Raw genomic sequence first — 23,921 nt, forward strand, 5'->3', positions numbered from 1 at the left:
ATAATAGTTAAGAACAAAAGCCAGTCTTCCCTGAGTACGTAACCATGGGCCAGGTACCACACAAACACTTCGTGGATAATCACATTGACTTCTGGCCACACATCTACTTAAGAACTCCCATTTTAAAGATAAGGAAACTGAGGCTCAGAAAGGTGATGTGATTTGTTAAAGTCCTGAAAATGGCAGAGTCATCTGACCCCAAATTCCCATATTTTATCCATAAAAATGGCAATATCAAAGCAAAATAGCAAATTAAATCCACTTTTATTGAATACCACTGTTTTGTAAGAATGAAAGGTTGAATTACAATTCTTCTACAGTTTATCCTCAGATGCTGTTTCATGGTAAGAAAGCCAGTTCCACTACAGCTAAGAGTCCTTTGTCCTAGTCCCTGAGAGAATGACTTGGTACCTGGTAGAGATTAAGGGGAGAAGAGCTGAAGAAGTCCAACTCAGGAGTGAGGAGGACAAGGAGGTGGGCACGTTTCAGAAGAATGGAGGGGACCCTTCTTCCCCTCTTGTTCCCCAATCCCGTACCACACTGCCTCATCCTGCCACTCCTCCCCATATTATATCTCAGGCCACAGTTCTATGAAAACGCCATCAGAACCCCCTGGTGGTAGATGCGGATCTAAGCCAGCTCTGGAGAAAATATAAATCACTAATAAACATACATAATAATGTCCAACTTCATCACTGACGGTGGGAAATGGAAATAAAAATAAAAACAAGATGCTTTGGAGAGTTTTAAATGGAAGAAGGTTATGATCAAAATGCTTTCTAAATAATATATCTTTGCTTGATTAGAAGTTTAACGCAGCATATTTCTCCCAGTATGTCTCCAGACGTGAAATCATTCAGATTTCACATTTTAATACTTTAGAAATAATAGTATTCAGCATTTATTAGAATATAACAGTAATGTACTTTAAATTGTATCTATATTATATAAACATTATACTAGTAGGTAATAGTATAGGATAACATAAATTATAACAGTTAAATCCTATTATTTTACTATTATAAAAATAACAGTATTTTGCACCGACAATAATACCGGTACTTTTATACTTAAAAATGGTATAGCACCCATTATGCTGGAATTACAAAAACCAGTAATGCAATCGTGAACTGTGTTCTTGTTCTGTGTTACCTCCCATGAGGCCAGCCAATCTTTTTATAGCTTTTCTTAAAGACCTTTCTCTACACATTGCATTTGCTCCTTGCCTCAATGGTAGGAAACAGGAATTATTTGTATACCCATTCTGCAGACAAAGAAAAAAAACAGAGTCTCAGTATGACACGGTCTGGAAGTGTCTGAGCCAGGACTTGAACCCAGGTATGGGGACTCCAAATCCCAAGCGTTGAAGCTATTTCCTGTGGTGTCTTCTCCTGATGCTGTCTTCCTACACATGCACTGATCCTTGGTTGGAGATGTTTGTATACCAGCTCTTGCTATCCAACCTGCTCCTTTCCCTCAGCCGAAGAGCTCTTCCTCTCTCGGTGGAAAGGAAAAGCAAGAAAGCAGCCAGCAGCCAGGACTTGCAGGCACTAGCCCAGGCCTGGCTGGCATTCCAAATCTGGAGGTCACTTCCAGCCAAGGCAGAAGGAGATCGCGGTTGCTGCCACGATGGAAAAGTTACAGTCATTTTCCTTGGAAGGGTAGGGTGATTAATAAAGTACCCAAGTCATCATTTTTCACTCTGGGAAACCTCATGACAAGAACCGGGGAGCAGGAGGAGCACACACAGAGAGGCAGCACATTCTCTGCTCTCTCCATGCCCTGCTTCCCAGCTGCACCTGCTTTGAGGGCTGCACCAGTGCAGAAACACAGCAGCTCCAACAGAGACTACTTCAAGAAGGGCAGGCAGAGGCAGGAGCAGCTGTAGCACCTGCCCCTAGGGATTCGGCCCAGGGGGCTCAGGGATGGGAAGACCTGGAGTTCATAGGAAGCCAGGGCCAGGTGACAGTGGGGTCACAGAAGCAGCGCTCAGCAGAGCTGAAGGGCAGGACCTGTTTCATGGACATGTGACCACTGTGGTCACACATGGTGAGATGAGCTAACCTGTGGTCCTGACCTCCCACCTCCTGCCTCCCCCAGATGGGTTCTCAGCAGCCTGTTCCCCCAACCCTGCCCTGTGACCACTGCCACCCTCCAACCTGCTGGGGCATGGGGGCAGGGGTGGGAGGGTGGCCCAAGGTGAGGGTCTGTGCTTTTTGGTAAGGACTACGTTCTCAGGAGAGCACACACTATATAACAATAAATAAATAAATAAATAAATAAATAAATAAATAAATAAAAACCAATTTTCCTCCTTTTTGGACAAGAAGCCCCACATTTTCATTTTGCACTTGTCCCTGGACATTATGCAGCTGACCCTGCTAAAAGAGGTAGATATAACATAGGGAATCTGAGACTCAGAGACGCAACATCATCCCCACCAGCCACCTGCCACAGAAGGGGAACCTCGTGAAGGATAAGTCATTTATTCTAGACACCCCCAACTCCTCTGGCCACACATACCCTCCTTTTTCCCAGGCTTCTCTTTTCTGTTTCTGTTTCTCCTCCTTTCCTCCCATCAAAGCCAGATGTCAGCTGATCCCACACTGAAAGAAAGATATAACAAGTTATTCATACAAAGATGTTGATCATGACTTAAGATACTTACCCTCCCAGGGAAACTAGAGCATTTTATAGTAAATGATGTCTTAACTCAAAGGAATGGTTTACTAATAAAGGGATTTCAAGTACTTTTAAAAGTGAGTTTGGTTAAAGCTACTAATGATAATAAACAGACATGATTTATTGAATGCCTGTATTTCCAGAAATAGGAAATAAACATTTTCTCTAATCCTTACATCAACTTTGGAAGGAAGATAATGTTACCTCTATTTTACAGAGAAAAAACCTTAGGCTCAGAGAGGCCCCTTGCCTAAAGTCCTACAACCAGCACATTATAAAACGGGATTTGAACACACGTTTTTCTGACCCCTGATAGTAATTTTGGGGCAGCATCATTAGCATCCTGCTGCCCCTGTGCATAAGGATGGCACTGGATTTCAGGACACCACGAGGGCCTTGATTAAGAGAAATGGCTCTTGTAGGCTTCCAAGCCCAGTGGTCTGTAGGCTGCAGCCCACATCCATTCAGCCTGCTTGGGAAGTGAGGGAAGTCTTGGCATTAGAAATCCAAGCTGGCATCATTCATCAAGGGTAATGGGACTGAAAGAAAACAGCCCGGACTTCCACCCTGGTTCTAAACAAAGTTGAAATTCTCAGGTGACAGAGAATTCATTCATACAATAATTTTAAAATTATTTTGAAGTCATACTTCGTGAAAGCCATGGTGCTAGGCACCAGCAGCGGTCCAGGATAAACAAGATAGACCTGGTCCCAGGCCCCATGAAATTTACTGTCCTAAGAGGGCTGTGCCCTCCAAAGGCTTTTAACCACAAGCCAAATTAAGAAATACATTTTACAAGTCATCCCAACACACAGGACTGATCTACATGCATATAATGAAACAAAAATTTCACAAAGCATTACAAATCCTTACTACATATTAGGAGATCCATTATGTTCTGTTTCATTTTTTATAATACTGGTCATGAATAACTGAATTGATTTTTAACACTAACTGATAGATCACCAGAAAACCTTGTATCAGGAGATAGAGTAAGTACTAACATGCTAGGAAGTACCAAGTTTCTGGAAGCACATGGGATGAAGAATCCTCAACCCAGAAAGCTCAATCAGGGAGGGCTTCCTGGAAGAAATGACCTCTAAGCTGAGATGTGAGTCTGAGAGATAAGCAGGAGCCAGATCATGCAGAGATTTTTAAATCCAGCAAAGAAATTTGGACTTTATTCCATGAGCAATGGAAAGGCACTCACTGACAGCTCTTAAACTGGTATGGTAGTCATTAGAAGCATTGACATATGTGCCAGGGTAGCAAATGCATTTCCCTCTTCCTTTTGACGTTAGATGCAGTCGTGTGACTTGTTAGGTCCAATGAAATGTGAGTCAAAATATTGTGTGCTTCTTTCTCTGGAAGCTCTAAGTGCCAGTGGACACTGTGCCATATTTATTACCTCCTGCCAGAGTGGCTGTGAAGATGCAACAACTGATAGGGCATAAAGGGACATCGTTTATTAAAGTTACGGGTGAGTGTTAAAAAAAGAAAAAAGGCATAGAAGGGGGATAGAAAAGCAAAGAGAGAGACCTCATTCTTCAGCAAAGAATTGAAGATGAAGGGAGGAGTTTGCCATGCAGGTATCTGGAGGAAGAACATACCAACCAGAGGGTGAAGCAGGCATGACGACTCCAGACAGGAGCGTGCCTATCATGTTTGAGGAAGAAGAGAGGGACCATCTTGGCTAGAGTGAGTGGGTAGTATTTCCAGGACCCTGACTTCTTAGTATTTTTTCAAGGAGCACAACTTCTGGGATCGTTGACCACAGAACACTCTTTGGGAAATAAGACCCTAGATTATCTCGGTTCAGCAAAGGGCTGATGAGTGGTTGAGGGACTCTTAGGGGCATATTTCAGAGAGGTTCCCAGAAGCTCACTTGCCAGGATCAAGGCTCCTGGTAACTTCTGCAAAAGTGGGATTACCTCCTATGGCCGGAGAGGACTGTTTTCAAACCTCCTCCTTCAGCTTTCTTCTGAAAAGCAACTGGGTTTAAGCAAGGAAGTTGCACTGAGTTGTGGGATTTTAAATCTTTTCTTGCTAAAAATATATCTATTGTGGAAAATCCCAAAAGATGAAGTGCATCCCTAACCTCAGGGGGTTGAGCACCCCTCCCTCACGTGCATGGAGCTGGGCTTCCAGCTCTTATCATTAGCAGTAATCTGAGGTCAGGAGGGGTTGCCTGGCTGTTCTCAACTACGTGGGTTGCTTGCTGATTTCCTGGGGCCCTTGAGAGAAAACACAAATTCTGCTTTAGAGCAGTGTCTGTGTTTATTTATCGGTAATAATCCCCTCCTTAAGATTCTTGAATGCACAGTTCTCCCTGTAGTCCTAACACCACCTCGCCCTGATCACTCACAATGTCAGTGATGCAGAGGAGCCAGGAAATCACAGTCTTGTTCACCCCCCTCCCAGCCAGGACCAAAGAAAAACAAAGCTCTTCTCCATTGTTTCTAGACCAAAAAAGGGCAGGAAGCTTCATCTCCCAGGAGCAGTGTGTGGTGACAACGGGGCACAGACCACCAGGGACCACAAGTCATTCCACCCCTGCTCCTGCTCGCCTCTGACTGAGTGGATATTCCCCATCACACATACGCATCATAGGCCCCGCTACCCTGTGTCTGATCTGCGTCTGGCTCTGTAGGAAGGGGTGGAGTTGTGATCTCTCTCTGCTTCAGAGTCACACACTGATCCCCAGGTGATCTACCAGTCACAGTAGGGACTCAGAGCTGGAGTACAGATGGATTAGAACAACCCCAATCCCAGCACTGGAGAATGAACTCAAGGCACATGAACCACCAACCATTTTAGCCATTTTATCTTCATGTGTAACATCAATTGAGCAGCTGCTGGGTGCTGAAGACCAAATTATGAATAACACATAGTCTGTGCCCACTAGGACAGGTATATACATGTAGATATGCCATATATAGTCCAGTCATGTATCACTTAACAATGGGGATACATTCTGAGAAATGTATCGTTAGGCAATTTCATTGTTGCGTGAACATCCTAGAGCGTACTTACACAAACCTAGATGGTACAGCCTACTACACACCAAGGCTGCATGGTGTAGCCTCTTGCTCCTATGATACAAACCTGTACAGCATGTTACAGTACTCAATACTGTCGGCAGCTATAATATAACGGTATTTGTGTATCTAAACATAGACAAGGTTCAGTAAAAATATGACAACACAATATTATAGGACCACTGTCATATATGCAGTCAGGTGTTCACCAAAACTTCATTATGTGTCACATGACTGTATATGTGTATGTATGTGTACATATGTGTATATATGTGTGTATGTGTATATATGTGTGTATGTGTATATATATCTATGAATGACTGATACATATACATATATGAATGAATGACTGATAAAGTATGGTTCATGCCATGTGATACATACATGAAAAGTGAGAGGAAGGAAGAGTGACAGCTAAGGGGATGTGTGATGGAGACAGGAAGTCAGAAAGTGCAAGGACAATAACATTTGATTGGGCCTTAAAGGATGAGTAGTGGAGGGCAGCTCAGATGGGGAGAGCAGTCTGTGCAAAGGTGCTGAGATGTACCAATACTTGGCCATGTCACTGGACGGTGTACTCCACATTTCACATAGCCAATTTCAAAGTTCCTGGGAATCAATTCATTAGCCCATGGGAATTAGCTCTAACTGCCTCAAGAAGGGTGGCTACTTATTCTATTCCTGTTCCATAGGACCTCTGTCATCATCATATATGTGACTCAATCACATATATGTCTGATGCAACCATGTTCAGAGCCTGTGTCAGGCAGAGGGCCTACTAATAGGTATAATAACAATAACATCAAAAAGGATTTCTTGAACACCTACTATATGTAGATACCAACGGGGCTCTTTATGCTTATTCTCTAACTTTTTATCCCAATAAACCCATGGCATGACTGTTATTATTCCCATTTTACAGATGGAGGCACTGAAGCTCACAGGCATCATCTCTACTGCAAGCAACTCACAATGAGTTGCAGAAACAGGACACATGCTTAGAAAAATAAGCAGCAATTAACAGCAATGACTAACTTTCATTGAGCTCTTACTATGTGATAGACATGGTGCCAAGGGCTTTATATGCATTTGTTCATGAAGTTTTGCAACACCCCTGTGAGGTCAGCACTATTATTACATCAATTTTACAGAGAAGGAAACTGAAACACAGAGAGATGAAGTACCTGGCCCAAAATTACACAGTTAGTCCAACTATAGAGCCCATAGTGTGTGCTATGCTCCATGGGGTACCAAGGGCAGGTGCTAAGGAACTTAGATGAGGGAGCACACACTCTTGGCCTCACCAGTGACAGTGGCTAAGCTGAGCCTCCTAAAAAAGTATAGGTTTTAGATAGGAGAAAGAAGCTGGGGCAGGCCAGGGTAGAGTGTAGACTGGTTTCACTCCAAACGGCTGTCTCCAAGAGGCTGCTCAGGGAATATCATCCATTCCGTTTGAGAATTCACCCCATCCAGGGTTTGACTGTCAATCTTGCAGGCCAGAACACCTGATTTTCTCAGCTCACCCAGGAAAGAATGATATTACAGAGGCTATCTAATGTTAGCATTTAGTGTATGTAAACGTGGAATGCCAGTTTATTTATTTTCATCGGGGACTGTGTTGTTCCTGGACAGAGTAGTTCTATTTATTCAACTAGTACACCTTTTCCCAACTCATAATCAAAACAATAAAAACAATAGCGAATATTTTATTATTACTCTGTGGTACACGCATGAAGCATTATCTGAGCAATGGAAACCAAACAAATAAGTGTAATATGTGCTGGCATCACACTAAGATGAACTGATGTTTCTGTCTTCCCAACAAGGATGGTGAGGCCAGTGAGGCTGAATTACCTGAAATCCAATGGCCATCATGCCCACTTCCATCGCTATAACACGGCTGGCCATAACATCGCAGGTCTGTTGGCCCAAACACCCTCTAGTTTGTATGGTCACCACCTCTGTGACTCTTTTCTTTCTGCCTTATGGCTGAGCAGAGTCACTTCTGATTAACACATGCTTCCTGTAGGTGTGTTAATACATTCAATCAGGTTACTGTCAAGTTGTGCCACTGAGGGAACCACTCTGTCTCCTGAAGGTGACTTTGCATATCTCTGCTCTGTACAGATCTTAAAGTTTAATGCTTAACAGACAATACTAGTTCCCTTATCTACAGATTCTTGGAAGATGCCTCACTGTAGTGCTCTATACAGGCAACATCAAGAAAAAGATACCAAGCATACTAGAAAGCAATGAGTTTTACTAGGGCAGAAAAATTGTGCAGGGAAAATAAAAACTGAAGAGGTGGGTTGGACCATGGAGCGCTAAATGCCAGAATCATCACTATCAAAATCACCCTGAGTCCACTACTGCTCTGGATACTGCCTGGGGCAAAGCACATACACAAAAACAGTAAATTCATCTATCTATCTACACACACACACACACACACACAGTTTCCCACCCTTCATGAGCTTTCATTCCAGAGCAGACAGTAACACATTAGCGATAAGATCATAAGTTCATTTTTTTAAGTTCAGGCATTCATTCAGTCATTCTACACATATTTATTCAATGCTTTCTGTGGGTAAAGTACCATACTCACAGAGGCGTCATCATTCTAACAGTTGTTCTATCTCCTCTCCAAGCCTAAACATCAGATGGAAAAGACTCAGAAGGCAGAGGGACATTATTTCCACCCAAAGCCAAAGCCCAGTTAGCATTAAGAAAAGCTGATCAAGTTTGAATCTGATTCTGGATTGGAAGTTTAAACTTGACTGTTTCTCAAGTAAATTAAAGACTTTGCCTAAGGGCCAAAGGGCAGAAAAGGAGCACAGTTGAAAGCAGACATTGAAAGATAAGAAATTTAAACCAAGCCCATAGACATTGAGATTTTTTTTTAATTGACCTAAATCTTCCCTACCCCACTCCCTCCACTGTGGTTTGATTCCCCACCGTTCCTCACCAGGACTCCTGCAAAGACCTCCTCACAGACCCACCCACTCCTGCCATAACCCAATTCACCTTCTAGAAAACAGTCAGTCTGATTTTTGAAAAACCTTCTGCCCATATTAACCCCCTGCTTAAAATCTTCTATTGCACTTCCATTGTTATATATAAAGACAAATTTCAACAGTAGTTTCTGGTTAAAAGGACATATTTGGGAACCAGACTTACTGAGTTTAATCCTGGCTTTGCCATGTACTAGTTGTTAGCTGGTAAGGTGTTGGCACTATCTCTGAGCCTCAGTTTTCTCAGTAAAAGGGGTTTCTAGTGGAACCACCACCTGACTGGTTGCTGTGAGGATCAAGTGAGTAGGTATGTGTGAAGCTCTTAGGATGGTGCCTGGCACACAACAATCTCTGCCTGGTGCCCCTGTTGTTATTACCTTAGGGCGCTGGATAGCTAGAGCTTTGTTAACAAGGACTAGAGCAGGCTGCCAGGTAAGACTGGAGAGATTCCTTATTCCTTATTTCCTGGCATAGAGTCCCACAGGTAGGAGCCTGGCACATAGGAAGTTTTCAATAAATATTTGTTGGATGGACGGATGGATGGATGAATGAGTGAGATAAAATTCTCCTCCTAAACAAAAGCATTTGGCCCGAGGCCTTGAGTACTGCTTGTATAGGACCACGATGCCATCTGTGCCTCTCCCCTTCCTCAGCTCTAACAGCTGCATGGAAGGGGCTGTGGTAACTTAGCAACAAGGGCTTCTATAGAGACGAAGCTGCAGACAATGAGAGCAGGCACCCGGGCCCACCCTTCTCTTGAGTGCAGAGCATGTGTAAAAACGAACCTGTACCTCTGCCCTGGGCCCCTGCAGGCCTTGACACTGCTGTTAGGAGCAGGCCTGGCACACATTTACTCAGGGATAAGTGTAAGGAGTATCTTTAGCAGGCAAGCCTGGTCTTTCCGGATGCACGGAAAAGCACAGCATGCTCAGGGAGGTCAGCGGCAGGGCGCCCTTTGGGATGTCCTGCCAGGCCAGGGAGGCCTTTGGTAGTCCCGGCTCAGCACTGAGAAAAAAGCTGAATGTAGGGGAATTATAGGGGCATCCTCAAAAAAACTATATTCTAGCCATATGTGAGGTCCTAAGCTAGTGCCCAGAGGAGAGCTCAGCTCCTTCACAGGCCACAATGAGACAGACAAGATGCCCTCAGGAGGAGAATGGGAGAGGCTTGTTAGGGCATGGAAGACAGGGACAAGCAAACAAAGACATTAGACTGAAATATGCATAAAAGGTGCCCACCCCCAAAGAGCATTGCTCTGGACTAGAAGGGAGGAGGCACACATTGCTCCAGGCCTTGAGCTTTCCTTTGTAAAATGAGGAGATACACAAGGTGATCCCCAAGGTCCCTCCTAGAGCTATTGGCTATAAATCCACGCCAATTTCCATCTCACCCCAAAAAGTGACTCACTCATTTATATTCTGTAAAATCCCAAGTTCTTTATCCCAGCTCCATTCTTCTCTGACCAACCCAATTTTACCTATAACTTGCTTGGAAGACACAGATATTGGCATATTCTGCCCCCGCTTATCCCAACCTCCCACCCCCATAACCTGCAAATTCCTAAACTGCTCACCAGAATGTGAGATGTGTTAAAAATTGGTCTTCTGGAGCACAGGGTACGGATGTGAGACTGTTAGAACTAGCAGGCATCAAGGTGTCTGGAATCCAAAGGACACTAGGCGGGCCTTTTGAACCAAGCACCTGAAGCTACCATACATATGAGAGGTGTGGGGACTGGGGAAGCTCCAGGAAGGGAATCAAATGCTGAGGAAACTCCTGGTGGTGCCTTGGCCATTGTGATGGAGACAGGAGAAATGAGATGGGGGTCTGTTAGATGGCAGGGCGCAGCTCTAGTGTGACCCACCCAGCCCAGCCAGGCGTTAGTGAAAGCAGAGATTCAGGACTTGGTGCAGGGCCAAGAGCAGGCAAGGGCAAGCGGGACTGGGTGAGGGTGCGGGAGGAAAGTGCAGTTCAGCACCACCGCCACAGCAGCAGGGCCCAGCAGGCCTGCCTGCTCCCTTCCCGGTGTTAAGAAGCCTGTGCTGGAGAAGGGACCTTCCCAGGGAAATGCCTGCCAAAAGGTGGTCACCCATAATGAGGCAATAAATGGGGTAATTACCGGGTAATTGCTGGACCTTCAAGTGTCTGGGAAGCCGCGGGTGAGAGAACTTGGCCAACACAAGGCCTCATGTCTCCCATGAGCTGGAAGCCCAGCTGAAAATTAGACAGTGTGGATGGACTAGGGAGAGGCTGCTTTGTGAACATGCACTTTATCTTTTCTTTCCTCCTTTTTTCTTTCCCCCTCCTTCTGGCACCATTTCAAGGCTGTCGGAAAGTGTCTGAGGCCTGCATTTTGGCTGGGAAGCAGAGGCTGCAGTGGTCTCCTGGTGTCTTTGAAGCTCAGACCCAATCCTGCCACACCGGTGCCTTCCCACTCCACCCTGCTCCACCCCACAGAGCCTAGACCTGCACCTGAGAGCTGTGATGGAGGCAAAACCTTACAACAATCCTAAATCCAGGACCAGCATTGAGACAGGCCCTGCACCGCCCAGTCTATACAAGGTGCTGATTTCATTGTGTTCCCGCTAGCTAGTGATTTGGGGTCCATATGCAGCTTCTTTACACAGGCCTTCTTCTCCATCCTCCTTTGAACTCCAGGGGCCTAACCCCTTGTAGCTTCCTTCTTCCAGTTAGAGAAGTTGGACTAGTTAAAAAGATGGGAGTGCTTAAACATGCAAAATGGAATCATTGAAGGGATCAAATAAAATGGGTTATTTTGCTTTGGCTAAGGGCAGGGTGGAGATTTGGGTGGAACGTGAAAATGAACACAATAATTTTTTTAGTATCTTTTATACGTTGTATGTCATTTTGTTAGTTTAGGAGCATTAAAAATGTATAACATAGAGCTTGTTCTGCTCATAAAATGATCCACTTTGGCATATTAAAATTTAAAGTATAGTTTATTCAGGCAGTAATTACACTTTTACTAATTGAATTTACTCTTAAATATTTCAAAGTTTTGTAATAAATTGAGCTACAAGATACTGAGCCTCAAGGTATTTGCATTCAATGGTGTTTGACAAATAGGTAAAACCTCTAGAACAGAAGAAATCACCAGCATTAGAGTAAGATGGAAAGAAGATGTAGTTTTTTTATGTATTCTAGTGCCAAGAAGCACAATATTACTCAATGTGATCATTGCTATTTATAAGGCTCTTTACATACATTACCTTATTTGATTTTCACGATAAAATTCTAAATAAAAAGAAAGATGTATGCACTTAAAGATAAGGAAAATGAAACTCAGAGAAACTAAGTGACTTGCCCAAGGTCACACAGCAAGTTGCCCAAGGACACGCAGAACTCAGGCGTGTCTATGAATCCCAAGCCCACTGTCAGAAGATTCCCTGACGTGCAGTATGTATATACAATGGAATATAATTCAGCCCTAAAAAGGAAGGAAATTCTGACACAGTCTACAACATGGATGCACCTTGAAAACATGATGCTTAGTGAAATAAGCCCAACACAAAAGGACAAATACAGAATGTGTCTACTTATATGAGGTATCTAGAATAGGCAGATTCATAGCAGTGGTTGACAGAGGGTGGGGGAAGGAAGGATGGGGAGTTATTCATGGGTACAAAGTTTCAGTTTGGGATGATAAGGGTTCTGGAAATGGATAGCACTGATGGTTGCACAGTATTGTGAATATAGTTCATGCCATTGAATTCTACACTTAACAATGATTATGTTGACAAACGTTTTGAAGATTATTTGGATGTAACTCTTGTCCCCAGGAATGTGTTTTATTTGCTGAGCTACTCCTTTCAGTACTTTCCACTTCTTCTAAATCTTTCATTTCTTTTTATTCACACACTTCTGAGAACCAAAACTCTGCCTTAGTTACTGTAAGATTCTCTTCTGTTCTGTACCGACCTACACCAATTGTGTTCTTTCTGCAGACAGTTAAAGGCGATGCTCTCATTCCCAGTTGGTATGTTACAATAAGAACAAGTTTCAGGCTGTATTCTCCTATGCATACAAATATTTATTAGCAAGCTGGCCCCAAACACATAGCCTATCCGGAACACTCAATGGAATTCTAGCCTTCTGACCTTTTTAGTCTATGTGATAGCACATTGCATGAAGATGTAGCAATATTCTAGTGGTGGGTTCGGAGTCAGGCTTTAAAATTCTCTGATTAGAGTCTATAAATAGGACTGGTTTAAAATCTTAGGGCACCATTGCAAAAAGCATCTGTTGCCACTGGACTTGCTAAATTTATATACCTTTCCGTGCAAGGGCAGGGAGAGCTCTTGTATCTGATACTTCTGGCCAATACACACATCTCAAACTACTTGTTTCACCCAAGAAAATTATTTCTAACATCCATTATGCTAATTAGCAAAGCTCTGGTCTTGATAGGTTATAAAAATAGCTGGAGGTCTTCCAGGAGCTGCCTAGGGAATGTATCTTCTGCTTGGAGTCTTTCAAATGTTAACTAACCACCCCTGAAGTGTGTTTTCCTGATTAGAATTCTTCACATGTTAACTAATCACCCCCTAGAATTTGGATCAAAAGAATATCTCACAGTTAGGGTTGCCAGATAAAATATATCTAATATTTGGGACATACTAAGAAATTATTTGGTATTTACCCGAAACTCACATTTAACTGTGTTCTGTATTTTATTTGCCAAATTTGGCAAGTCTACTCACAGTCTGTACTGTACTGAGGTATTTTAAAATGAACTACAGACAATATAACATATACCTTTTGGATTAAAAAAATACTTTTTTTAATGGAAATGTCTTTTAGTACAACTTTTTTTATCATGTGTTTCTTTTTAAATTTTTATTTTAAGTTCAAGGGTACATGTGCTGGATGTGCAGGTTTGTTACATATGTAAACGTGTGTCATGGGGGTTTGCTGTATAGACTAGACGAAAATAATATTTTGAGTTATTGTTTCTCTGATTTGACTGTGACCATTTCCAAGCATGACTTTTCTCCTGCTGCAGATTTAGACAGTTCTGAGCAGGTGTAACAATAAGCTAGTTGTTTTAACATCCACAGAGATGAATAGATGCTCCTGCCACAATCCATGGTCCATCACTCCCAAAGCTTACATGCCTACCCACTGACATTGAAATCAGAATTCAGCAAGAGCAGACCCACAAGCAGAACAAGAAGTTCCTGAATCTCTTTTGTGTGTGTGTGTATGTGTGTGTGTGTGTGTGTGTGTGAGAGAGAGAGAGAGAGACAGAGACAGAGAAAGAGAGAGAGAGAGAGAGAGAAAGAATGGTATTGCCCCTGGATGCAGAACTGTGCTTTACTCTCGCATGCGAGAATAATACTGTACTGCTTGTTCCTGGTGGACAGGAATTACAATGATCTGATATTCTAGGTAGTTTCACATTAAAGTCTTTTCCTTGCATAGAGGGATTTAGAATTCACTGGTGGAGGGTGGGGAGAGAGCGGAATAATAAAGACAGGATAATAGCACCTTATCTGAAGGATTTTCGTCATCATCCTAAAATAAAATAAATTTTATTTTCCAGAATTTTTCTAATTTTAATTCTTAACATTGTTCAGAGAGGAAATTCTTAGAGCAAAAATAAAATAACATTGCCCTCCCTCCATTCCCATCCGTAAGTATTTGAGGAGGGGAAAAAACAGGAGGGAAACCTTTTCTTTTCTATTTAGTTGGAGATTAAAGGGATCATCTCAAATGTCCCAGAGAAGGTGAATAGTTAAAAAAACAATTAAATAAGAAAATAAGAAGGCAGCATCCAGGCCCCACCCCTGTACCCCAGAGCCTCCCAGGAAAGGTCACCAAGCAGGTCAGATCCCCTGCAGTGGGCCCAGGGAGGCCGGGCTCCTGCCGCCTCACTCCCCGGGCTGCGGCTTAATAAAGCTTAATAAAAGGTGTGATTACCATGGCAACCTCAGAAACACTTTCAAATAGATGGCCAATTATTATTCACTCATTTACTGTTTATTGTAGCGATGCCAATCACAATGAACTCCAGGGGTGCATTAATGGAGATGTGATCTGGGCCTGGGGCCCTTGGGGAATGACATAGTAATGCTTCATTCATTAGCATAGTGCATTCAAGGTGGGTGGGCACACTGTTTCTCCCTTTGGTGCCTTGCCACCCAGTACAGCCACAGAGAAAAGTGTACACACACACACACACACACATATACACATGGTGCCCCCAGTATACACCCAGGTCCCCAGACAGGCAGAAGGACGGAAATCTTTGCTCAGCCCTGGCAGGAGTTTTAATATTTCTCACCCTTCCCAGTGGACCCTTTCCCCATTTCAAATTCGATAAACAAATACATTGCCTCCTTAAACCTGGGCTCAGCTCCCAAGGGAAGATGTACCAAGCCTGTTTTCCCTTCCGGAAGGCCTTTGAGGTAGGCGGTTGAGAAGACTGGGAGGGAAGAATATAGTGAATGAATGTTTCTCGTTTTATTAAAACTCTGAACCCCACTCCCAGCCTTGCCCCTGCTGTTCCTCAAGACCTGGCAACCTAAACACACATTCTCTTCATCTCTGAGAGTCTAGAGGCACAGGCAGGAAGGCTTGTGGAGATGTTCCTGTGTGTTTTATTCCTCAAGTAATTTTCTCTCCCTCTTCAAGAAGGTAGCAGGTCATTTCCTGAACTGTAAGGGATGGAAAGACAGCTTCCACCATTGGCTTCTCAGATGGATTGTACCAGGCCTTCCCAGAGAAGCAGAGGAACGGGGACTTTCCAAAGTGAGATGGGGATGGGGGGGTTGGGAAGTGGAGGGCTTCAGAGGGAGTGGCTCATGGCTCTACCTGAGAAGCCTCAGCAGATTCCTTTCCCATCTCCAAGTCTGATGCAAAAGCAACAGAACCATCCACCCTTCGGGTTCACGGAGGACGGGAAATGATTATGTCATTGGGGACCAGTGAGTGCCCAGGATCAAAGGACTTCTCCAGTGCTGGCTCTGTGCACAACCTGGCCCAAGGGAAGGGGGAGGGTGGGAAAGCGTCCCTGACACCTTGGTGGGATGGAAACTCAACACCAGATTTCATTTAATTTAATCAAGTAGCATGACGTTTCTTGTATACCAGAATGCATGGTAAAATCCAGACCAACTACTCGGACCAGCAGCTCCAGATGCCAGGCAGACCCCACCTCAAGGTGGCCTGTTCTTTTGAGGGCAGCTAATTATTGCCCTGCCTAGGTCATTCTGGGGTCCTGAGGCTCCAGGCCCCCACCCTGATTCCTGTAGCAAATCCCACTCAGTGGTACCAGTCAGGCCCAAAGACAGTCGGGGGTGGGAAGACATGAGAGTGACTCACTTGTTTTTGCTTGTCTCTGCCTCTGCCCATGCTCATGATGTGGGGGCAGTGTTGAAAAGACTATCCTGACACTTGTTAAAATGGTAAGGAAGACTTTCTGCAGGACTATCACCATAGGCAGCAATACTATTGCAATAGGGGAGAAAGATTGGGCTTGACTCTGAATAACAGCAAGGACAGGTGGGGATTGATAGCCAGTGAGCAGAATGTGGGGAGTCGGTGGACCAAGGAGAGGAGAATTCTTGCTAAATCAACTTAATGGGATTCTTGCTGAAGGCAGACTAGTGTGCTCAGATATCAAGGGTGGAAGGATTCCTCCTAAATTAGCTTTCTGGGAATTTACTAATATTAGACTCTGCAGAGACAGACAGACAAGGAAGACCAAGGCCGAAGACTAGTAGAGAAGAAGGCTCAGAGGAGCCAGACTAAAGTTTGGCCAGTGAGAGAATCTTCATCAGTAGTCACTGGAAACGGGCTCTAGGGAAGGAAGAGCAGAACGAGAAATTGGTCTGGGAGGGGGTTATCTTTGTTTTCTAGCAAAATCAGACAGCACTCAATGGGCAGCCAGCTGGGAAACAGTGTGCTTATCAAGCAGAACTCTGTGAAGCCTGGGTAAGGCTATCAGGGAACTGTTTTCCTGCACTGGGATTAGGCTAGCTGCAGGGACCCTTGCAGCCAGCATGTTAAAAAGTCAAATCATTTCGGATATCCAAGAGATTTTTCTGCCCTAGGCCTTTTCTTGGTAGCTAAGTGCTGGCCAGGAAGGGATTCAAATACTGCCTTTACTAGTTTTGCTCTCTGTTGACCGTGGACACAGACACAGGGTGTCTGTACACAACCCCTTGGGAGCTCAGTTTCTTCTTTGGGAAGGTGCGAATGATCATGTTTCCCCCCTCATTCATTGTAACAATGTTTGTAAAGCCCAAGAGAAGTGCTCAATCAATGCAAGCTCCCCTGCCTCACCCAATCTGGGAGGACCAGTTGAGGCAAAGGCTCTTCTGCCCATCTCAGAGTCCCGTAGAGAGACCTACAGCTCTCCTAGAGGCACAGCGCCCTGCCCTCTGAATGATCTTCTTCCTCCTGACTTACATCCCACCTGTGGATGATGCTTATTCCATCTGGCCAATTCCTGCCTTATAGGAATTCCGGGGAGCTTAGTCTACCTTCTCCAACTTTTTCTTTTAATGGTGGTGAGATGCTAGAAGCAGTGGCACTAGGGCCTAAATGTAAGTGCCACCTTCAAATTCATATGTTGAATCCTAACCCCCAAGGTGGCAGTTTTAGGAGGTGGGGACTTTGGGAGGTGATGAGGTTGAGAGTGGAGCCCTCAAAAATGGGATGAGTGGTTTTCTAAACAGGACCCAGAGAGCTAGCTTGACTCCACCATGCAAAGACATAGCAAGAAGGTGCTCTCTACGGACCAGGAAGTAAGCCCTCACCAGACACCAAATCTGCCAGTGCCTTTATCTTGGACTTCCCAGTCTGCAGAACTGTAAGAAATAAACATCTGTTGTTTATAAACCACCCAGTCTGTGGCATTTTGTTAGAACAGCTCAAACTGGTGCAGACAGAGGGGGAGTGGCAGGGCAGCAGGGACGTCAGGAAACCAGAAACCTGTCTGTGATCCCAGAGTGAGGTGATGGTGGTGCCAAGAGGTTGGTATGACTCTTGGCTCTCAGTCCAAAGATCCTGAAGCCATGAGACCCAAGAGAGGTTTCGAGGGGTCAGGGGTGGGCAGGGGTCCCACAAAGAACAGTTCTCAGAAAGCAAACCCAGGTGAGGAGTATGTAGGAGGTCGTCTCTGGCACTTTGGCCTGACTTTCAACAATAGCCCTAACTTTAACTCAGCTCAACAAACACTTATAGAACATTATTTTATGTGCCATACACTGACTGTACAAGACATTAGGAATACAAAGATAAATAAGAGTCATTCTCTGCCTCAAGAAATTTACAGCCTAAGGAGAAATCAGGAATGCAAACAAATAAATTCTAATACTCTCTAGGATAGGTGCTGGAATGGCTATCTAAGGCTGATGCTGTGGGACCACAGGATAGGACTGTGGGGTCAGCCTGGAGGGTCAGGGGAGGCTACACGGAGGAGGTGAAAGTTTATTTCCCCATTCAGAGAATGGAGTAAAAACCGTGTGTGCAGGGCACAGAGGTGTGGAAACACATGGCCTGCTTGGAGAGGCAAGTGTTTCGGAGGAAATTGTCAGAAGATGAGCTGGAGAGATAAGAGAAGGAAGCCTGAGAAGGTCTTTGAAGGGCCACCTAGGCTGTTGGAATTTTAGAAAGGCCATTTTGATGGTGGCCTGGAGGATGGCTTGGGTGGGGAAGGGTGAGGACACCCCTGCGGTAGCCTTAGAAAGAGACAAAGCCAGTGTGGAGAAGTAGAGCTGAACCTTCTCAGCCAGGCTACCTGGGCTTCAGTTCTGGTTCCCACTCACTGTGTGATGCTGGGCAGGATCTTCAGCCTCACTGACCCCCAGGATGCCGTGTGTAAAATGAAGATACTAGGGAATACACCTTTGTGATTCTGGTGAGAATTAACAGAGATAATATTATCAGCTGCCTGATATCAGGGGTCCTGGCTCACACTGCAGGCACTCAGTTAAACAAAGGGTCATCTTAAGGCAAAATCGCAGGAGGGATGAGTTCGAAGTGAAGCACATAGAATAGCGTCTAGCACATAGTGGGCACCCAAATCATATTTGCAGTCTAACAAATTGAATCTAGGAGAAGAAAAAAGGAGTCTAAGATAATTCTGAAAGTTCCAGAATGATCTCTGGATGGTGCTCTGACAGCCAGGAGGAGGTGCATGCTCAGGGATGGGTGGATGTGGCTCCCTTGGGATCTTACTCTTCTGGCTCCCATCTTCCACCACCCATTCTCCCCAGGTCCTGCAGGTGGCTTCATCCCTGACATCACAATCAGTTGACTTTCTCCCTGGGGAAGGTGCTGCTCCTAGCTATATTTAATTCTCTATCCCATTTTTTAAAGGAAAGAAAAATAGATATTCTTACAGGTACAACCCTGCAGCTTTCTGTGGGTGGGTGGCCATTCTGATATCTGGTGAAAAGGGATAGAAACAGAAGTCAAGCTCAATAGCAGAAAGGGAGCAAATCCATACTTATTGGGTACCATCCACGTGCTGGGCTCACAGCATTCTTTTATGTAATCCTCGCAATCAGCTTGTGGGTTTTGGAATTATTATTATCATCCACATTTCACTGAAGGGGAAAATGAGGCCCAGAAAAAATAAGGAATTATTGTAAGGTCACACAGCTAGTGAGTAGGGAAAACAGGGTCCAACCCTATCTACCAGGCTTCAAAATCCATGCTTTTTTCCACTTCACCTTTCTAAAGACCCAGGGGCTAAGATAGTAAAAGGAAAGGACAGTAACACAAACACTAAAAGAAAGTGTCAGAGTATGAAAGAATAAAGAGTGGGTGGGGTGAGGGCACCTTCCTGGTGGGTCCCACCCTCTAGCCTTGAATGGGGCAGCACCTCTGGGCTAAAGCTGGTGCACTGTCTCCTTGGATGGCAGCTACGGGCCCAGGTCCTGCACTGGGCATCTGCCTGGGTCACTCACTGCCCTCTCCTCTTAGATCTCTCCCTCCACCCTCCTCCCTGCCCCAGAGCTCATAGGAAGCTGGCTTTCTTCACAGAGGCTCTCCTTGTTGCCAGCTGCTCACTTAGAGTCCTAGAGGGGCTGAGGCCAGCACACCAGGGACTAATCCCCAAAGACAAACAGACTGGACTGGTTAACCCAGACCTCTTCATGCACAGATTTAAACACTGAATGAGCTCCTGGAACCTCAGAGGCTCAATTAGGCCCAAAGAGACCCAGTTAAAGTGGGCCCTCTTCTGAGAGGCCCTCCCTGACTGCACCATCTGGAACAATGATTGTTGTTTTTATTGAGGGCTAACTATGTACCAGACAGTATGCAGAGCACATTACATACATTTCCTCATTGGATACTCAAAGCAATCAAGGTAGGTATTACTGATCCCATTTTAGAGATAGGGTGACTGAGGCTTAGATGGGTTAAATAATTTGCCCAAAAGCCCACAGCTAGGAAAGGAGGCAATGACAACATCTGAACCCAGGCCTGCCTGACTCCAAAGCATTCTTTATTTTTGTACATTATGATATGCTCTGTCTTACAAATATCTCCGTGTGCCCCACAGTGATGAGCCATATGGCAGGTATTCAACAATGTCTGATGAGCGACCAGCTGATTAATAGGGCATGAAGATGCTGGAGCAGCACCACCCACAGGAAGCGTGATTGGGTCCCACTGAGGAGGAGGGGCTGTGTGGACAGATCTGGGGAGTCCTGCCCGGCCCTGCCCTGCCCTGCCCTGCCCTCATCTCATTTACTGCTGAGGATGCGAGGAGGAAGGACAGGCCCTGGAAACAGAACTAGGTGATACCTTTGTTCTTTATCTCGATGGGCTCCCTCCAAGTGTCGTCTGAAGCAAGTCACTTCGACTCTCCAAGCCTTACTTTGTTCATCTCAAAAATGAAAATGACAAGTCTCTGCATAAGTCACAGGGCTTCCTGGGACTTAATGAAATAATGGATATGAAGTGCTTTATAAACTGTAAAGCACCACACAAATGTGAGGCTTTGTGCTTAATTATAGGTGAGTGCGCACATGCCCACACACCCACATCTCTAGGCACCCATGCATTCATTCACACTCACAGGCTCTTGCTCCAAAGACAAATTAGCATCACGATGCAGCCCCTTTGAAAGTCCCATGCTGGGACCTCCCTGCACCTTCCCTCCTCTCTTTGCCATTACCCACTTAGACTGAGTGGGTTTGGGAAGATTGAGGAGGGGCTGAAGAGTTTCAAGGAGAAGCAGGTGGGTCTGGAACATAGACTGCTCGACCCACACCTGCCCGCTTTCCCTGCTGTTTGCGTTTGTTTGCATTTCCTTGACACACAGGCACCTGGGAACCACAGCGGCAGTCTGCTCCCTCAGAGGATGCTCTGTAGAGCAGGCCTAACTCTGCATGGGAGGTTCAAATCCAGCAGCTTCCTTTGGCGCCTACAATTCATTCATTCATCCTCCCATTCAAAAAAAATTATTGAGCACCTACTATATTGGCACAGAAATGCACCTTCATGCTGGGAATCCAAAGACAAGGTAGTCAATTCCTGTCTTTGAAGCTCACAAAGGCAAACAAAGGAGCCGAGGGAATGAGGTGTGGAACAGCAGGCACATCCTGGAATGGCAGGAGGCTCCACAGGCTATGGAGTAGATGGGCTAAGCACAGCCAGATGATGTGAGACTGAAGAGGTCAAAGGCAGGGCCCCAATCCCAAAAGACCTTCATGCCACAGCCACAAGTTTGGACTTTATCCTTTGAGCAAGACTTTAACCTTTGAAGGAGATTGGGGAAGGGAGTGGCAGGAGCTAAGTGGATTTCCTTTCCTTTTTCATATAATTTTTTCCCTATTACCATATTCCTCTTCAAAATTAATAGCAGTTACGTAAATGTACTAAAGCCAGTGAAATAATATAATTGGTTTTATAAAGAAAACTTTCATAATTTCTCCCACCACACTTCTAATTGCCCCAGTAATCTCTATACCAGTGGGTCTCAAAGTGCATTCCCTGGAAGAGCAGCGTCAGTATCCTCCCGGAGCTTGTTAGAAAGGCAAGTTCTTGTGCCTCACTCCAGACCTATTAAATAAGAAGCCTGGGGTGTGCCCAGCAATCTGCTACTGTCCTTCAGGTGATTCTGACACTTATAAAAGCTTGAGAACCGCTGTCCTAGACCACCCCAGGTGCCCAGTCATTCCTCAGGCAAATATGAACATGTAGACATATATGCCGTTTTTAAACTACTAGTTTCTTGAAAAAGGCATCATATCCTTTATTCAGCAATCTGCTTATGTCATGTTGTGATACTCCTTCTAGTCAATAGACACAGAAATATTTTTAAATATATGTATAATTTCCCAGCGTATGGTTGTAGTAACATTTATTCAAACATTAATGGTTGGATATCAAGGTTATTTACAATTATGTCAATACCTAAAATAATGCTACAATAACTCACATAACTCACGTAGTCTTACATACCGGTGCCTTCATTTCCATAGGATAGACCACCCCCCAAAAAAGTAGGACTGCTGAATCAAAGGTTATGGTGTTTTGAATTTTAATAGATTGCCATCTTATTATCCCCTAACATTGTAGGAATATACCATCCCATCAGCAAAACAGAAGATGCCTGTTTCATCACATCCTCACCAACTCTTAATCTTGTAGCTCTTCACATCTGCATTTTAGAAAGATCACTACACCAGTTCAGTGGAAAATAGATGTGATCCAATGGGGGAGAAGTACCACTGGAGGCCAAGAAACCAGTTAGAGGATTATTGGATTAGCCCAGGTGAGCGATGATGAAGGCCTGGATTAAGAGAGCGGCCGAGGATGTGGAGAGGAGGGGTCAGATCAAGGGAAGCACTTTCACTAATTGGTTCATTTCACCTGCCTGATAATGTGCTTTACAGATGAGGAACCAGGAGAGTTTGTTGTGGAGATCTTGTGACTTGCCTACATGTCCTAGGATTGCTGATCATTTACTAACCCATCTAAAGCTCATTCTAAGGGAATCCACCCCACTCCAAGCCCCCTGGGTAGCACATGACTCTGTTTTTCCAGCCACAGATGACTGATGAGGGGCGGGCATGGGACCTAAGAGTAACTGATCCATAGAAAGGCTAGTGACCTATGCTCTCGGAGGCTGAGGAGGAAGATCAGGCTCTTTCTGGGTTTTGAGCAAAAACATTTGGAGGAAAATTGCCACTGGTGGTTGTATTAGTCTATTCTCACATTGCTAATAAAGACATACCCGAGAATGGGTAATTATAAAGGAAAAAGATTTAATTGACTCACAGTTCCACATGGCTGGGGAGGCCTCACAATCACGGTGGAAGGCAAGGAGGAGCAAGTCACACCTTACGTGGAGGCAGGCAAGAGTGAGCTTGGGCAGGGGAACTCCCATTTATAAAACCATCAGGTCTCATGAGACTTACTACCATGAGAACAGTGTAGGGGAAATCCCCCATGATTCCATTATCTCCAGCTGGCCCCAGCCTTGAAACGTGGGGATTATTACAATTCAAATTGAGATGTGAGTCAGGACACAGCCAAACCATATCAGTGGTAGTGGATGGTAAAACAGAAAGTTTGCGCAAAGATAGGGCTAAGGATGATGTGGTCACAAATAAGGTGAAATTATTAGGTGAGTAGAAATGAGAAGTAAGCAATGTAAGCTGACAGAATGGAGACAGAACAGAACAGACGCACAGAAAAAGGCCAAAATGCTGAGAGCGAAAACCCAGGCTGCCCAAGGGAGGCAGAGAAGCTGTTCCCAGGGGCTACTGTGAAACTAGGCTCACCTTCACTTGTCTCCCACAAGGCTAGCGGAGCCACAGCCCTGCACACCTACGAGACTCCACATCCTTGACAGCCCCTCCCCTCCCCTTTTAGGGGTCTCTGTTCCTTACAACCCACAGCTCTGGCAAGAACAACAGGGCCACAGGGTTCTTGAGTATTGGAGTTCACATTTACCAAATCTAAAGTTCTTTTGACTCAAGCTACCCAAATTAAAAATAGTACCTTGGTATATCATTTACAAAATGCTTTTTGTCTACATTATTTATTTTAATCTTTTCCCCATGAGGAAACAGAAAGTCAGAGAAATTAAATAATTTCCACAAGAGAACACGGTTAATAAATGGAGGGGGAAAGACTTGAATCCCGGTCATCTGATTCCAAACCCCACCGGCATTCCACTCCACCGTGTGAGATGCACCAG

The 23,921-nt window shown here is 44.7% G+C and overlaps 1 long non-coding RNA gene across 1 annotated transcript; it reads right to left on the bottom strand.

The window, feature by feature from the left end:
* Nucleotides 1-245: 245 nt before the first annotated feature.
* On the bottom strand, nucleotides 246-23,084 carry LOC134807384 (uncharacterized). The gene is made up of 3 exons (XR_010147680.1): nucleotides 22,997-23,084; nucleotides 2,524-2,606; nucleotides 246-1,621 (listed from the first exon to the last, which is right to left on the bottom strand). It is a non-coding gene; the product is annotated as an uncharacterized LOC134807384 (long non-coding RNA).
* Between the last annotated feature and the right edge of the window lie 837 nt (nucleotides 23,085-23,921).

The sequence above is a fragment of the Pan troglodytes genome, chromosome 9 (assembly GCF_028858775.2).
Source record: "Pan troglodytes isolate AG18354 chromosome 9, NHGRI_mPanTro3-v2.0_pri, whole genome shotgun sequence".
NCBI classification, from domain to species: domain Eukaryota; kingdom Metazoa; phylum Chordata; class Mammalia; order Primates; family Hominidae; genus Pan; species Pan troglodytes.